Source organism: Miscanthus floridulus, chromosome 18 (assembly GCF_019320115.1).
Source record: "Miscanthus floridulus cultivar M001 chromosome 18, ASM1932011v1, whole genome shotgun sequence".
In the NCBI taxonomy this organism is placed as follows: Eukaryota; Viridiplantae; Streptophyta; class Magnoliopsida; order Poales; family Poaceae; genus Miscanthus; species Miscanthus floridulus.
The window spans coordinates 108,782,670-108,797,908 of NC_089597.1; the positions used below are offsets into that span (position 1 = coordinate 108,782,670).

Genomic DNA, 15,239 nt, shown 5'->3' on the forward strand with positions numbered 1-15,239 from the left:
GGTTTGTGCTGGCTGGTGCTGATTTGTTGTGAGAGGAAAACACTGTTGGCTGGTTGAATAAGCCTGGCTGAAACCAACAAGCAAATAGGGTGCTTGTCACCTGAGGTGATATAATAATAGAAAGAAAGCCATGCCATGTCAGACAAGTCGGTATATTAAGGGGCTGTTTGGTTTCTACACGAAAATTGTAGTGCATGTCCTATTAGATATTTGGACACATACATGGAGTATTAAATATAGACGAAAAAATAACTAATTGTATAGATTGTGACTAATTTACGAGACAAATTTTTTAAGCCTAATTAGCCCATGATTTGATAATTTGGTGCTACAGTAAATATGTGCTAATGATGAATTAATTAGGCTTAATAAATTCGTCTCGTAAATTAGTCTCCATCTGTGTAATTAGTTTTATAATTAACTCATATTTAGTTCTCCTAAATAGCATCCGAACGTCCGATGTAACATGGACTAAAATTTAGTCCGTGGAACCAAACACCCTCTAAAACTCTTGCATATCGTCATTGATGAGATAGTTTTTTTTATTTACATGGCGACAAAAAATTTTAGAAGGAAATATATGACCCCGTTTTTCTGTGAGGTGCTTCACTGCCAAAATTTACTACGCTAGTCTCCTACTACTTGTGAAAAGTGAAATTTGGAGAGAAAATTTGCCTAGTTGATACTGTTCGGTGGAGGACAGTTGAGCAATTAGTAGGATGACGAAGAAAAACAAATTGGAAAACCTCTGCCCAGGAAAATGAGGTCACATGGCACAGTGGTTGTGGTCCCTATCTCTCTCCATCATTGATGTCTGATTTTTGTGGGGGAGAACATGCATGTTAGCCTTGACCAAATCCTTAAAATCGCCCTGGTTTGATGTCATCTATGCCTTTTTATATAAAATGTGCTGACGGTCTGTTTGATTAGGTGAGACTAGTATAGGCTAAAAAATAGCTTAAATTAGTTGAGGTTAGCTAGCTAGTTGGTTAATAACTTACTGAAACTTGGCTAAACATATTATTCCATCTATTAATTCTTCTGTTTGGATGGATTTAAGCTAATTTTAACTAATTTCACCAGTTCTACGGTGACAAGAAAAGATATAACAACAAAGAAAATGCAATATGTTTTGACGGTACAAATCCTAACATGAAATTCTTCATTTTGTTTTGACGGCATCAAATCATTAGGTAAATGCTTTTTCTTACATAAGGAGGCATTTCTATCAGTTTCTGACCACGGAGGTAGATTTCTAGACCTGTCAGATTTCTATTTTCTTGTCAGTTATATACCGATACGGAAATAGTTTCAAACGATGGACCGTCTTTCAGTTTTCAATTTCTCTATAGAATTTGCACCATTAGGGATATTCCGTTTCCAGTGGCGAGGAGCTAGTCAAAATATCCTAAGGTTAATGAAGTCGCCACAAACACCTGCATCTCGTTGTTGGTGGGTATTGCCTATCACTAAAAGGGATGTTTAGCATAAACGTGTGATCAACCATGTTGAGTGGGAAACTTCAACTGAAATGGCACGGGCATGTTTTACCACAAGGAAAAATCTTGATTCTAGTTCTAGTGGCCATGTGATAATTTGATAGGTGTGGTGATGGACATGTGGATTTATGAATGTGTTTTTTTTTTTTTGCGCGTGCATCATACTATTCATTCCCAAGACAAAAATGTTGAATATTTGTATAGCATGTAATCACCCATACGATAACAAATTGAGGCTAACTCAGCTAGTAATGTTGTAGGGGGAATACTGAATACGTTAATATAAGTTTAAGTTCTCGAATTCATATTTGATTTATTTTAGATTTAAATAGTGCTATCTTTCTTTGGTAGACAATATATATCTACTACGTCTCTACTAATATTTCAGGGGGAAAATCACCCACGTGACAATAGTAGCATTACAATTTTATGCATAATTTGTAACCTTGATTTGGCGCTTTATTACGGCGGTGGAAAAAGTGTGCTCGGCTAGTGAAAGAAGAAAAAGTGGGATGTCTTTGTGTTTTTTTTTTCACGTCATTGTCGATATATTCATGCCGCTTTTATGCAGGGTAAGGTTAAGGTCCATATCAACGTGACCTGTGTGACGAATGAAACTGGGTAGTAGATTAGTAGGGTCTAGGGTGAGTGACCCGACCCAGAGCATGGGCCAGTCATTAGCCAATGGGGTTTGCCATATGTAGCTGAGCTGATAGATTCGGTTGCGTCTTGTGTGTGTGTTGTCGGTCCGACACGGATCCAAAGAGCCCTGTCATTTTCACTTGTTGGATAATTACGGCCTTTTGCTAGGCTGATGTGATTGATGCTTGCTATATTATGTTGCTAACAGCCGAAAAAACAGCGGGCATGCTTGATTAGTTCAAGCAATGAAATTTGGTAATCTCTATATAGTACATCACGCTAGTCCTACTTCGGTATTTTACCCTCCCTCTCACAGTCTAATAATGGATTGTCTTTACAGCATCTCTCAAAGTCTTTGTAAAGCTCACTCTCTAAACCATTATATGGAGAGTCATTTGCATACAAATCACTTTATATATTTTTTCACTCTCCAACAGTTTTTATATATTTTGTTTATACTCTAGAGTGTCATTCTCGTTTTCTATCTTTGGCTAGCGAGAAATTCGAAATAGATGATAGCTATATTTAAATAACCAATTAAAAAAATATGTTGGAGCGAATTTTTTTTTATCAAAATCTATATTCAGCCTGTTCGCTTGTTGGTTTCAGCCAGGGCTTATCAGCCAGCCAATAGTGTTTTTCTCTCACAACAATTCAACACCAACCGGGCTTATCAGCCCAGAAACCAATCAACGAACATGTTGATTGTTAGCAATTAGAGAGAATCTAGAGAGTCCTGGAGTTGCTCTTAGTAGTCCCTCCGTCCAAGAAAAAATGCAATTCTAGCACAATATTATGTTTTAGTAGTATCTTAAGTTTATCCAATTAAAGATAAAAAATATTAATATTTATAATATCAAATAAAGATGATTAGATTAATTACAAAATGTATTTTTCATAGCAAATTGATTTGAAGCCATAAATATGAATACCATTTACTAGAAAATTTATAGTGTGAACCACTGCAACCTATAGTTGTATTCTTTATTAGGCGGCAGGAGTACTTGACTGGACTAGCAATTTTGGACTAGTAATATCCTTCCATTATGTTTTGTACTAGCATTCCCCTCAATACATGACATCACCACCAGGAGAGGAGACAAGAGAGGGGAGAATTAAGAATGCAATAGAATTTTCTCTGCTATCTGTGTGTGTGATTATGGATTAGGTAGTGTTTAGTTCCCAAAATTTTTCAAGATTTTCCGTCACATCGAATCTTTGACACGTGCATGAAGCATTAAATATAAATAAAAAATAAAACTAATTACACAGTTTAGACGAAATTCACGAGACGAATCTTTTAAGCCTAATTAGACTATGATTGGACACTAATTGTCAAATAACAACGAAAGTGCTACAGTACCATTTCGCTAAAAAATTCGTCAACTAAACAAACCCTTAGCATATGGAACAGAGGGAGGGGACAGGAGTGCAACAGGACAATGACAAAGGTGGGTTACGGCACGCCAGAGCACGGCACAGCACAGCTGGAGAGCAGGGCATTCTGCAGGCAGCTTGGCAGGAGGAGAACTGGCCGGAGGCGCGGCTGCGCTGGGCGCCAACAAGAACCAGCTCGATGGAAAGCACGACAATGGCCCCGTTCGACTTACCCCATATTCGGCTTGTTCAGCTTGTTTTTTTAGCCGGAACAGTATTTTTCTCTCACAACAATTCAGCCAGGACAGTGTTTTCAGCCAGTTTCAGCCAAGATTCAGCAAGCCGAACGGGGCCAAAGCAGCGGTGGTGGAGGGAAAGCCTGCGACTTCAAAGCACACCACTGATCTCCCCTGGGCCCTGGCTCATACTGTAGTCCACGTCTCAAAAAAAAAAAAAAAAAAAACGGGCAGGAGAGCAAAACCAAACCTACTCCATGTGCAAAACGCAAAAGACAATCCAAGCGCGGCTTCCCCAGATGCATGACTGGAAACAACAAATGGGTGCTTCCATTTTCATTTTAGGGAGTAAGGCTGTCTCCAACGACATCACTTAAATTACAAGACATATTTCATATTTGATAATACTACAGGCAAATGATTCAATATCTATTTTTGGTCTTCTTCAGCAAAAAGATCCAAAAGAGATTTTTTTTCTGCAAATGAGTTTTCAGGAGAGAGGATACTCATATTTGGGTAATGCCTCTGCTGTAACCTAAAATGAGTCTCACATGTAGGTATTCTGTTGAAGGCTAATACAATACCGCCACGACTCATTTTGGATTTGAATCTTCATATGGCTCATCCATCGGAGACAGTCTAAAACGAAACTCGGTTGACGACAAGTAGCAAATCTTTAGGGAGGTTCAGCTATCCAAAGGAATAACCTTCCGCCGATGGTCAAAGTCTGAATTTGGCTGGCCGGTGACGGTGAGGACACCAATCTAAACGTGCCATAACCTCATCGACCGGGGAGCACGTATCTCGGAGGAAACCGTGCGGCAGTGCCAAGACGTCGTGCCGGACTCTTGGAAGAAGCCAGTGATCGATGCTTGCTAGGACTACGAGTATCTCTATTACACGCAGATAATAAATCCCCACTGATCTAGGGCGTCCAGGAATGTGAAAGGCAGGCATCATCCACCTAACACCAGCAGGGCAAGGGCAGCAGGCATGAGCTGACCGAGTGGTGGCTGCTACGCCAAGTGACAGATGCGGGGTGGAAAGGGGAGGCTAAATAATAAAGATTTAAGGCTAAGGCTAGAGATTAATGATAATTTAAGGCTAAGTAATCACGGTCTAATAAAGAAACCAGGCTCACTGGGGGAGCTGTAGCCCCGGCAGCTCGCCGCTCCCATTATCATCAACCTCGCTTCCTTCTACGTCAAAAGCACATCTATCTACACTTTGGGGTTGACATTTTCTCCTACCGCTAAAGATGCTCTTAGGATCCAGGATCACTAAAACTAATTGTTTGTCTAGTAGTTGCCAGAGCTAATTGTTGTTGGATGGTTAAAATTTAGCCAACTAAAATTTAACCCTATGCGATATATGGACTGAGAGCTATTATAAATCACTTTAGCTTTCTCTTGCCGGCTAGTGAAATACTCCCACCGTGGATGCGTGCAGGTCAAACTTTCTCCGCTTGGACTATATGTTTAGAAAATGCGTGCAACATTTATATCTCTAAATAAGTTTATTATGAAAGTATATTCAACGATGTATGTAATGGTACTAATTATGTATTATAAATATTAATATTCTTTTATATATAATTAGTCAAAGTAAAAAAAACTGATTTCTCGAGAAGCGAGAATGACTTCTATTTTGAGACAGAAAGAGTAGTTATTAGTTGAGGTGTGAAGTAATTAAAGAATTAGTCCATCCATTAGTCTATCTAAATTTGATTGGCCAAAAGTTAAACTTTAAATAACTAATAATTAGTCATAGTATCAAATATATCCTCAAACTAAGAACCCTTAAGAACTGCGTATTCTCTCCGTCCTGTAATATAGTGCATTTTAAAAATTTTAAGACAATTTAAGGAAACACTCAAATGACGCATTTTGCCCATAGACTATTCTAATAAGGAGTTTTTCTCCTAAAATCATGGTTTTCTTTTTATCAAACTTTGTCAAATCTAGACATAGTTATTATATAGTGTACTGTATATCAGTATAAATTTTAGAAGTCACGACGTATATTGCATGATGAAGGGAGTAGTAGCGAAACGGAGGGAGTACACAAACTATTTATGGCGTGCTGTTCATCGACGATGATGGGCACAATGCAGGGTGGCTCACTTAGTACTGTTTATATAGTAATGCTAAGGGCACTCCACTATAGTTGTTATATCCTTTTTTTTACGAAATCTGTTGTTATCCGTCCATTCGATTCAACTTGCACTCACTCTCAATCCTTTGTTTCGTGGGTTCGCTCATGTGCTCACAATGCTCTACGCACTACTTTTCTCAAATTTTTTACAACAAGCCACGACATTCTCAACTGGATTCCTGATTTATCGCTCGCTAAAAGATAAAAAGCCGGCAAAATGCAAACGGCACGGCTAGCGCCTGGATGTTCGGACGGACGGTCATGTCCGGACACCTGCTGCTGTAGTTTGTTTCCGCACCTCCGTTTCATGCGTCCATGCGGGGGCCCGCGCTTCCCAGACATCGCCCGCCCGTGTGTACGTTTTGCGCGCCCAACCCACGGCACTCGGGCGTCGCCTGCGCGGGGACCACTTACGCCCCCCTTCCCACGTGCATTCCATGTGCAACACTCAATCTACTTTTGAAACATCCCAATACAACACTTGCAACATTCAAAGAAAGACAAATGAAACACTTAAAATATGCATTTGAAACACTTGCAAAAACACCTGAAAGCACTTGAAAACCGTTGCAAACATATGCAACATCTAGATAAAACACCTGCAACATATGTAACATTCAGATAAACACACTTGCAACATACGTCTCAAAAATAGATGAAACATTGGGAAAAAATTGCAACATACGTGTACAACCATTTCAACACATGCAACATCCTGATCTACTTTTGCAACATCCGTATGGAGCACTTGCAACATACATCTAAAACATCTGAAACACTTGAAACATACGCTTGCAACATGTGCTTTCAGCGCAACATCTCCTTGCTGCTTGGGAGAATGGAGGCTCGTCGGCGTGTGGAGTTCACCGGAGGCGGTGGTGGCTCCACGACGCAGCGGGGAGGCAGCGGCCGTACGACTAGGAGAGGGCAGCCGAGCGCCGTGACTCTGAGCGTGCCGCGCCTGGCAGGGACAGCGGCCAAGCGCTACGCCTCGGAGGCAGCAGGCCACGCCGCTCTGCGCCTGGGCGGTGGAGGACGCTACGGGTGCTTCGCGCCTGGCACTAGCGGTGGTCATTGCCCCTGGAGCGGTTAGGAGCGAGTGGACGAGCGGGTAGGAGCGACTGAATGAGAGGATTTTTTTTTAGAAACTCCCGAGCGGATACGAGGGGATAGTTGGCTGGCGTCGCAGCCCACCAATGAAGCGTCAGGGCGGATGGACGCCCGCTTCCTAGCATTACCGAAATGAAAAGCAAGATATAGAAGAATTATCGAGGGACAAAGAGATATAGAAAATGTTTTTTTATTATTAAATGGCTCTCCAAATAAGAATTTAACAAGTGCATTTAAAAAGAATTGTTCAAGATGCTCTTGCACTTTTTCATCCTTTTTTATTCCCATGTCTTAATCTAGAGTCAATGGCTTTATTATTAGTATTTATTGTAACAAGCGGCATCAGCGTTTATGTTGGCCCAACCTGTCCAATGACTCGTATCCTCGATTTGCATATTAGTATGGTCCGTAGATGTTTCTATTCGTCACCAAATGTCAAATTTTCATTAGCACTAGGTCTTCCTCAGTTACGTAGTTGACATTATCAGCTCTTATCTTTTAAAGCTTATCCATGATTATCTTTTGAACTCTCCTATTAAACTATATATGTTTATTTAATATTAAACAAAATTGGTACGGCAATTTTCAATCGCCTTTTTCAAGATAAGACTTAATCCTTAGCCAACATAAAGAAGAGATTTTGTTAACAATGGCATGTGTTGGTAATAGACAAATAGATACAATAAGAGCATTTCTAGGTTATTTTTGCATAATGGCAATGTTGTGTAATAATATATCATGTGTAGAGGGATACTTATTTTATTTTCTCTGGTTAACATTGTAATTTCTAAATCATGAGACTTAACATGCATGAAGGCTTTTTTTACCAAAATACTAAGGTAACAGAAGATGTATCCAAGTGTGCACCTACTATATATTTCATAACAGACTTTAATTTCTAGGGAAAGATGGACCCATGTTGTTGATAAGTTTAGGGCTTGAGGCTGGTTCTAACCAATTGATATGCTAGCTTCTCCGAGTACGCAGCTGGTGCTGACGCGCTAAGATGCATGGTGTTTTGTTAGGTTGACAGCGATAGAAGTGCTAGCAGCCTTCATGATGGTTCTTACGGAGTAGTGTTTCTAATCTAACAAACTTCTATATAAGAAACAAGCATATAGCAACATTAGTTAGGTTTCCTACTATGAAAATTGCCACAAGTTAATTACTTTCCAACTCAGCATAGTAACTTGTATTTTTGGCAAATATAATAATTATTATTGAGTTTGTCAACTCCGATCTGCACACGGTTGAAAATCTTCTCTCCCACATCCGATTTTTTGAGTAAAGCTAAACTTCACTCGAGCGACTCAAGGCTTCCTCACCTCTCACTTAGATTTTTTTGCCCAATCCAAGGATGCCACATTTTTTTCTTCCCCAATTCCAGCACGGTTAGGGTTAGGGTTTGGGGGTTCAGGAGCTTAGAGCGAGGGGTTGCCGGGGGGAGAAGGTCGGCCCAGCACTGGTGGCGGGCGTGGGGGCGGCGTGGGGCGAGGCGGCAGTGACACCGCCATCCGAGTAGTGGAGGAAGGAGGGGTGAGGCAAGGGTGGAGGCACGACAGTGATAGCCTAGCATCCTCTACCGGATAGCATGGCGGCGGTCGTAAGCAGCGGGGAGGCGGTGAGGCGCCACTAGAAGTTGACAGGAGGCAGTGCTGGCGGGGTAGCTCGGCTAAGATAAAGAAGATGGCAAGGAAGAGGCACATTTGATGGACTTTAGAGCTGGGCCGTGGTGGGTGGCAGAGCAAAGGGGTGGCCAACATGTCGGGGAGTCGGGGACTCAAGGTCACACACTTGTGTCCGTGTGGGTACAAGTCTCACCTCGCTCTCTATATATACCCAAATATTCTCCATAGGCTCTGTTCGGCTGGTCTATAAGCCGCTTATACTGATTTGTACGGCTGATTTATTGGAAGAGAAAAATATTGTACCATGACTGATAAGCCGGCTTATAATGGCAGCCGAATAGAGCCTAGACTGTATCTAGATTTATATAGTGCAGTTTTCCCATATTTTATTGCGCACATTGGCTTTTATGTAGCTTTGCACGGTGCTCAAAGTATGTCTAATATACCATTCACTAGTATACCAAATTTGATCATATTATGTAATGCAGATTTGCACAAAGTAATGATGAACACACACAATAAGTATTCTAACATCACATGCCTCTACATGGAGTTAACTACATGAAACACAAGCAATGCAACCAGACGTAGTTTTGTGCTACATAAGATTGAATAATGCTAAGACTAATGCAAGCAACCAAATCACACACAGATGTATATATGTGTGTGTTGTCTACTGAACTGCCATCTCCACAAAAGTTCATTTTTATGATGTTTTCACATGCAAGCGAGCGCCTGTCCGGTTGGTCGGACGGTGCACTTGCACCCTGCCGGCCCAAGTTCGATGCCCTCGGGGTCCGATTCCGGAGGTAGCGCAGTTTATCTGCGAGTTGAAAAAAATCCCCTCGTCTGTCCCACATCCCAAAGCATAAGTAAGAAAAAGACCGGCCCACTTATAGGGCTATGGCCCCTGTGTGAGGGTGGGGCAGGGGTTTGGGGGTTTTCTCGGTCTGCGTGAGAGGTCTTTTTCTTTAAGCACAAAGTTGCGGGGTGATGAAAAAAATCTCCTCGTCTGTCCCGCGTCCTAAAGCATAGGTAAGAAAAAGACCGGCCCACTCACAGGGCTAAGCATAGGTAAGAAAAAGACCGGCCCACTTACAGGGCTATGGCCCCTGTGTGAGGGTGGGGCAGGGGCTCGGGGGTTTTCTCGGTCTGCGTGAGAGGTCTTCTTCTTTAAACACAAAGTTGCGGGGTGGTGAAAAAAATCTCCTCATCTGTCCCGCGTCCCAAAGCATAGGTAAGAAAAAGACCGGCCCACTCACAGGGCTATGGCCCCTGTGTGAGGGTGGGGCAGGGGTTCGAGGGTTTTCTCGGTCTGCGTGAGAGGTCTTTTTCTTTAAGCACAAAGTTGCGGGGCTGTCTACCCACCGCAGGCCGAGTTTTTTTTATGATGTTTTCACACATAAAAAAAACTTATTCAAGCAATTTGGAGATCAAAGTCCGAGGAAACTGCAAAGAAAAAAAAATATGACCAATCTAGGGAAAACTAGATGGCTTTTCATAAATATAAAAACCAGTACATAAATTCGAGAATATGAAGAGGATTTTAAACTGGACGAATATGGTTTGGTGCCCAGCATCACCTATAGAATCTAAGATGATGTAACGAACATGCAGCAGAGATAATAACGAACACACTCCACCTCAACCCTCCGGATCGTTATTCCTCTTCAGGTGAGGTCCAGACGGCGCATCATGCATGTGCCTGGACCGACTGATGGCATGCAAGTTGTTGGGTACCGGCCAGTTGGTTATCATTAGGTCTAGTCTATTTGCATTGGACAGCTCATGCATACGGTGCAGCAAGGAGAGGTGCATGGGTGTCAATTTGAGCTTTGCATTGCAGGTTTTAGGGCCTGTTTGGTTCGCCTAGCAGCTACTAAATTTAGTAACTTTTAGTTACTTTAGTAACTTTTTAACCAAACGCTATGACTAAAAGCTACTAAAAAAAGCTTTAGTCCTCTCTAGCAACTCTGAAGTTACTAAAAGTGACTAAACCGTTTAGTAGGTACTAAAGTTTAGTAGCTTGAACAAACACACGTTAGCTGGAAGGAATCCATCGGACGCAAGTGTCGGTTGGGGGTGCTTGCGAATGTGAACGCATATGCTGTGCATACGGCATATTACACCTATACCTCTGCCTCGGCAAGTACTCAAAATTATGTTTGGCAGCACCAACAGCTAACTGTTTTTTCCCTGCTAGGTTCACACAATCTTTGAGCTAGTGAGGATAGATTGACAAGAGAAACAAAAAGGAAATCCGAAGTCTCCGTAACCTTCAGAGGACGATGATAAGAATCCACGTACGAAATCCAAATTCGCACTTAAGACTGAAAAAGAAGAAGAAGAAAAAAAAGGGAGCCCACAGAAGAAGGATCAGTGACCACAACAAGCCCACTAAAAGAACATGCCCGCCATGGTTTCCTTCGTTTTAGCCCAATCTGTATCATGGGCCTAATTGAGCCGAACACAAGAAACAAGGGCCCTCGTCACATCCACCTCACCGGCCGCCGCCGTTTGCATCTGCCGACGGCCATCTCTTTGCCTGCGCGAGCTGTTGCGGACTTGCGGCGCGGCACCTGTCCCCACTCCCATCTTGGCTCGCCGCGCCTCTCCCTTCCGTGTGCCGTGCGTGCACGTTGCTGTACTACCTACCTCAGTACCTGTACTGTACGTTTTCAATACTTTTTAGGAGTTCCAAAACTATATGTTTTGGAGAGGAAAAAAATTAGGATAGTTACAAAATTACATGTTTTTGGGAGAAAAAAATAGGATGCTCTTAGAGATGCTCTAAGAAACCTAGCTCATAATGTTTATTTTTCCCTTTGCATTATTAATTCATTTGGATATTTTTAAATTCTCCCAATGAAGGACAAAATCTGCATCGGGCTACATAGTGTATTGTGTATACAGAGTAGTATATATACACTGATACACATGATTGCTGAGCTTGCAGCAGAACAGGCAGTCAGTACGGCTTCAGCACGAAATCAACTAAGGCTGTGATTAGTTCCCAAAAAGTTTCCCAAAAAGTGTTACAGTAGTCATCACATCGAATCTTGCGATACGTGTACGGAGCATTAAATGTAGACGAAAAAAACTAATTGCACAGTTTGGTTGAAAATCGCGAGACGAACGTTTTGAGCCTAATTAATCCATGATTGAACACTAATTGCCAAATAAAAACGAAAGTGCTGCAGTAGCCAAATTCTCAAATTTCGCGAACTAAACACAGCCTAAAGAACACATAAGAGTTCATTCAATTTCCAAAGAGTTCACATTCTGTTACTCAAGAGCGACATAAGACGAGATAGAATTCTTTTTCTTTTAGGGAGATACAAGTACCACTTAGAACCAGAGAGAGAGAAAAAGAGCAGAAAGCATATTAAAAGTAGCTACACTTGAGACAGACGATCAATCGAAGACGACGAGCTTCTGGTACTCCGGCCCAGAGATGGCCTTGTCCATGATGTCCCTGGGCGTCACGATTCCGTCGCCATCAAGGAACAACTTCACCATGTTCTTGGAGAAGCCGCTCACCAGCGCCACCCCCTTCTGCAATGCTGTCACAGGCACAGAATCGGAGTCCCTCAGGTTCCAAAAGACAACCTCCGGCACCACCGCACCGTACCCGGCCTCCGTGAACTTCCTCGTGATCGCCTCGTAGTCCGTCTCCCACGGCCTCGACGATGCTTGGTCGAACTCCATGTCGCTGAACACGAACACCCTCTTCACCATCTGCTCCGGGGTAAGCTTGCCGGCGACCGCAATGTGGAGGAGCTTGTCGAACACGGCCTGGAAGTCTGTGTTCATGTTCCAATTCATGCGACGGATGAAGTTGGTCTTCTCCATCAGGGTCCCGTCAGGGATCTGGTGCAGCTGAGGCCGCGAGCTGAAGGTGATGACGCGGTGGTGCCACGGCTCGCTGCTGAGCTCGGAGACGAGGAGGCCGAGCGAGACGCAGACGTCCATGGGGAGGCCGTCCATGCTGCCCGACACGTCGCACACGGCGATGCAATTGTTGAGCTTGCCAAGCGACCGCAGGTCGGTGACCATGCGCTCCCACTGCAGGTCGGTGACGCCTTCGCTGTCGATCGACGCCAGGATCTCGTGGGGTAGCAGGGCGCCCGCCGCGATCTTCGCCTTGCCGGACTTGACGTCGGCGAGGTAGCTCTCGAAGCGCTCCTTGTCGCGTTTGACGAAGAGGTCCTTGTAGTTCTTCATGGCCACCGACGCCACGCGCTTGTAGACCACGTCCCCCCACGCCTTCGCCGAGATGAAGATCTCGGGGAGCTTGAGTGCACGGCGAAGGGGCACGAGCGCCTTGTGGAGGCGTTCGCGCACTCGGTAGGCGTAGTACGCGTCCTCCAAGTCGTCGGGGAGGTCAGGCGCCGAACCCTTGGGGAAGAGGCGGCGCGCGATGGCCTCGCAGAGGAGCGTGGAGCGGTCGTAGCAGCTATCTAGCGACGGGCACCACTTCGCGGCAAGGGAGATGTCGCTGAGCTTGCCGTCGGCGAGCTTCTGCAGGTCCTCGGCGAGGAGCTTGGCGAACAGATCCGCCGTGCAGTCGTGCAGGAGCCGGTACTTGGGGTCACGGGCGTACCGGTCGACGACTCTGGCCGCGGTATCCGCGCGCCTCTTCCTGCGCTCAACGGCCGCGTCGGATGAAAGCTTGCGGTCGCGCTCGTTGGCGGCAGCGATGCGCGAATCCCTTGTCTCGGCGCCGCGTGGCGCGTTCCCCTTGCGCCGTGGCCTCCTCTCTTGGCGGTTGTGGACGAAACGACGACGGCTGCCGTCGCGGTTACGGACGACGAAGCCTCCCAGGGCGGCGAGACGGGCCTTCTTCCCGGGGGTCCTCGTGGAGACACCGCCGTGGATGATGCGGTGCAGGATCTCGGGGAGGTCCTTGAGGTAGCCGAACTCTGCGACGGGGCCCGCGTTGAGGGCGAGCGTCGTGGGGTGGCAGCCGTGCATCCAGAGCGCCGCGGCGTAGAACCCCTCGCGGTCGGACTTGCCGGTGCCGCGCACGCCGCGGAGGTTGCACGCGAGGCGGAGCGCCGTGTTGGGCTCGGCCGCCCACGCGTCGGCGAGGAGGGAGGCGACGGACGCGGCTGGGGTGCCGGGGACGACGTGGAAGAAGAAGTCGAGGCAGGGGTCCCCCGAGGAGACGAACGTCGGCGACGCGTTCTCCGTGCGCGCCTTCTTCGGCGCGGGCGTCGGTTTCGGAGTCGGCTTGTTGAATTCGGCGTCCATCAGGTCCAAGAAGGCGTCGCCGGTGGTGGGCATGACCGCGGCCGCCTTCTGCGCCGCCGCGGCGCGCGCGGAGGCTCTCCGCTGGTGGTCCGAGGAGGGTGTAGGACACGGCATTCCGGCATGCCGGCGTCGCCATTGGGTGGTAGGCTGGTAGCTAGGGTTTGGGTTCTGGGTGTCGGGAGATTTTCTTTTGGTCGATGACGGTGCTCGTGATTTTCGTGATGATCTGGTAGGTCGGAAGGGAAGGGGATGGATTTATTTAAAGGTCAGGGTGAGGCGGTGGATTGAGGGCCAAGTCGGTGCTTTGAACCGACTCTATTGTTCCGGCTTCCATGTATGCTATTTTTCCTTCAATTCATCAACTGACTTGGTACCGACTCTAGCTTGCAATATTTTTCCTTATTTCAATTCATCATCAACTGATTTGGTACGACTCTAATGCCTATATGAAGTTGTTTAAAGTTGCAAATTACTCCCTCTCACTCAACATAAATCAATTTCTAGGATCACCTTTAGTCAAACTAAATTAAGTTTGACAAACTTCATAATAAAATGTAGCAACATCCATGACACCAAATATGTATATTGCAAAAATATATGTCTAGTTTTTTATGTCATATTAATATTGATGCTCTTTTCTATTTGTATAAATTTATTAGTCACACTTTAAATAGTTTTGACTTAGGACAGCAAAAAGAAAAAAAAAAACTCTAGGCCTCACCCTATCTGAGGACAAATTTGCTATTAAAAATCTGTCTAACTCTTGACCGTCAAATGTAAAAGTGGCATGGTTTTCTCTTCACTCTACCTTGTCATTTGATCATCCTCAGCACGTCCACACCACAAGCATCTGCAGCCGACGACATGCTCCTTCGTCTCTCCTCCACACTGTTCCAATGGGTCGTTGGGCACGCTGACGGGACAACAGCCCGCGGACTTAGCTGGGGAGAACCAAGGAAAATTACGTGGTGGGTATGATTTTTTATTTTTATTGAGCCACAATTAGAGAGAGTTAAAAGTTAAGCTTCATACTTATTTTGTTCAATTGATATAATTATGGATTTAGCAAGTCGTTTTTCTACCATTTTTTCATGAGGCGGTCCACCTGACAGGAACACTGTTAAGCATGATAGTCGTTTTTCTAGTTTCTAGACTAAACCGGTGCCACCGTATCGGAGCAACACATGTACATATTTTCTAATTACTGTAAAAACAAAGAATATCAATGTAATTTGTTCCACTCCTAGCAAGAAAAAAAGGAAAAAAACACTACCACCTACATAATTTGCTCCATTATACTAAAAAAATAAAAAAGAAGACCAACGTAATTTGCTCCACTC

At 44.6% G+C, this 15,239-nt stretch overlaps 1 pseudogene; it reads right to left on the reverse strand.

Moving 5' to 3' along the window:
• Positions 1-11,976: 11,976 nt before the first annotated feature.
• On the reverse strand, positions 11,977-14,112 carry LOC136520241 (uncharacterized; annotated as a pseudogene).
• Between the last annotated feature and the right edge of the window lie 1,127 nt (positions 14,113-15,239).